We start from the raw sequence: 3,592 nt of genomic DNA on the forward strand, positions 1-3,592 counted from the left end.
ATATGACTCTTCTTCAGTGAACACTAATTCATTCATTCATTCAACACATAATTACTGACCACCTACCATATGCCCAGCACTAGGAGCGTATAGGTAACTGTATCAGTTTCCTAGGGCTGCTGTAATGAACTATCACAAACTCGGTGGCTCAAAACAGCAGAAACGTGTTCTCTCATAGTTCTAGGGACCAGAAGTATGAAATCAAGGTTTTGACAGGGCCACACTTCCCACTAAGCCTGTAGGGGAGAATCATTACTATTCTCTTCCCGCTTCTGGTGGCTCCAGGTGTTTCTTGGCATGTGGCTGCAGCACTCCAATTTTTGCCTCTGTGGTCACAATGCCTGTTCCTCTTCTCTGTGTCTTCTCTGTGTGTCTCTTTTAATGACACATGCCATTGGATTTATTGCCTATTCAGATTATCCAGGATGATATCATTATCTTAAGATCCTGAACTTAATTACACCTGCCAAGATTATTTTTCCAAATAGGGAAGCATTGAGGGTTCTGGGATTAGTATATGGACATGTATTTTGGGTGGCCGCCATTCAAACTACAGTGACCAAACAAACACAAAACCAACAGACAAGCAAACAAAAAACACTCCTTTGTTCTCATGGAGCTTACAGTCTAATGGTAGAAACAGATGTAAGTCAATACACAATCTTAAAATATACTTTATATGTAATTATAAAAACATAGTTATTCATTATAATTAGGTATATGAAGGAACATTACAGGGTGCTTAAGAGATTATAACAAGGAGACCTAATTAAAGAGTCAGGTCAGACCTCTCTGACCAAGTGATATTTAGGCTGCACCTCAGTGAGTATTTAAGGTCTGGAGAAGAAGCTGTTGAAGAGGAGGAGGAACCCATTCCAAGCAAACAGAACATTACTTACCCAGGTCTTCAGGTGAGGACTTGGAAAAGTATACCACTGTGGCTGGAGTGTATTGAGTGGGAGGAAAATGGACTGAGTCATAGTCGTGTCAGATCTTAAGGGCCTTAAGAGCTTTTATCAGGATTCTGGAAACCTAAGTACAATGAGGAATCATCAGCGTGATTTGAACAGGGAAGTTCTGAAATACGTTTTTAAAATGCTGCTCTTGCTAAGATGCGGGGCATGTGTTGTAAGGAAGCAAGAGTAAAAACAGAGGTAAAGGAGATCCTAGGGAAGAGGTGGCTATGGCTTTCTTCATGGTGATGGCAGGGGAGGTCATGGAGTGCACAGGTTTGAGTTTCATGTTGGACATAGAATTGGCATGTCTTGAGAAAGGACTGGCTATAGAAAATGAGGCATTGTGCAGTGGGGCAGATGGTGGTCCCCCAAAAGATATCTACTTGGAAGCTGTGAATATGACCTTATTTGGAAAAAGGGTCTTTGCAGACATAATTAAGTGAAGGATCTCAAGATGAGATCATCCTGGATTAACCAGGTGGGTCCTAATCCAATGACATATATTCTTGTAAAAGGAAGAAGAGAAGATAGGGAGACATAGAGAAGTCGTCCATGTGATGATGGAGACAGACTGGAGTTCTGCAGCTCCAAACCAAGGAATGCCAAAGATTTCCAGCAGCCCCCACCAGAAGCTAAGAGAGAGTCATAGAAAAGATTCTACATCTGAGTCTCCAAAAGGAACCACTACTGCCAACACCTTAATTTCAGACTTCTTCAGAACTGAGAGAAAATAAATTTATGTTGTTTGAAATGACCAAGTGTGTGGACATGTATTATGACAGCCTTAGGAATATAATACAGATGGCTTCCAGGCTATTTGAGAATACAGGCATACATCAACTGATCTTAATAGAGGCATTTATAATTAATTCAGTAATATAAGGGAAAGAGGAAGTGATAGTGTCTGGAACAAGGTTGGGATGGGGGCAGGGGTAGGATGCCAAAGAAATGTATAGGGACAGCGCAAGAGAAAAAAATATCTGGAGCCATGAAAGTGCATGTTGTATTCAGGGAGCAAAGGAAACCTTTTGAAGAGAAATATTCAAGTGAATGTGTTAGCGTTCCCAACAGCATCTCTTTTTAATTGCCTTGTTTAGCATCATCCTTTAGTCATAGCAATATCTTAATCCATCCTATGACCTAGGCTTGCTGTGACAAAGCTATTTGAACTGGGTGTATCCATCTCAGATCATATCACTCAACCAGGAGCTATAGACCCATATGTTCCTAAACTGCATAAACATTATGAATTAGTTACTCTAGATATAGAAGATTCCCAATGACTATGTGTTGTCTTTTAGAATTTGGTAGATATGTTAAATTTCTTCTGGAAGCAAAGTTATCTGTATGTGCCAGTTTGAAGCTATTATGTACCCCAGGAAAATTATGTCCTTTAAACCTCATTCAATATTTCTGGGTGGGATCTTTTCTATTGTTTCCATAGAGATGTGACCCACTCAATTGTGGGTGGTAACTTTTGATTAGCTGATTTCCATGGAGACATGTCTCCACCCACTCAAGGTGGGGCTACTTACTGGGATCCTGTAAAAGGGGACCATTTTGGAAAAAGCTACAGAGCTAACAGAGCCAACAGAGCCCACACAGCCAGAGACCTTTGGCGATGCAGAGGGAAATGCCCTTGGGGAAGTGTTATGAAATAAGAAGGGAAAGCTAGCAGATGTCACCATGTGCCTTTCCAGCTGACAGAGGTTCTTGAGTCAAGGTATCTTTCCTCTGGGTGCCTTAGTTTGAACATTTTCATAGCCTTGGAACTTTAAACTTGTAACTTAATAAATTCCTCTTTTTGAAAGCCATTCCGTTTCTGGTATATTGCATTCTGGTAGCTTTTATAAACTAAAACACCCTATAAAAATGTCACTCTCATTATGTGCCCATAATTGACTTGCTTAATTTCTGTTTATACATGCATGCCTAAGATTTCAGGTTCCTCTTTTCTCAGGGTTCATAAGTAGTGGTGGTTGGGTAGGGGTATGATGCAGGGGGTGGGAGGTAGAGTGGAAGAAACATCTGAAGTAAGGATGGCACCGGATACATTCATAAACCCTTCTTCTGCTCTCAGAATGATGTACCTACTACAGAAATTTGACCCCATCTCTCAAATGTTCAAAAGTGCATTGATAGTTTTCAAGATCGTGCCCAGAGACGCATGTGGCAAATGATAACCACAGAGGCAGCACCCTTTCAAGGTTATTGACACTCTTGGCATGCCAGCCATTATTTCCACTCCAGAAAACATATGAGAATGCAAAAGAATGGGTGATATTTTTATAGGTACAATCTTGTCCTTGTATCTGCTATGCCATCCAAGTAAATGTTTGCAATGTGGGGACTTTTATGATCAGTGTCTTAGTTTGCCAGGCTTCTGTGGCAAATACTACATAATCAGTTGGATTGCTTAAGAACAGAAATTTATAAGCTCACAGTTTTGAGAGTTTTGAAACTAGAAGAAATCCAAAATAATGGTGTCAGCAAGGTAACGCTTTTTCCCCAGTGACTATAGCCGCCTCTGATGATGGCTGGCAATCCTTGGGGTTCCTTGGTTTGTATATCACTTCCCATAACATAGTGATGTCCTCTCCTTTCTGGCCTCTGTGACTTCTGCATCCTCTTTCTAA

The sequence above is a fragment of the Tamandua tetradactyla genome, chromosome 2, assembly GCF_023851605.1.
Source record: "Tamandua tetradactyla isolate mTamTet1 chromosome 2, mTamTet1.pri, whole genome shotgun sequence".
Lineage (NCBI taxonomy): Eukaryota > Metazoa > Chordata > Mammalia > Pilosa > Myrmecophagidae > Tamandua > Tamandua tetradactyla.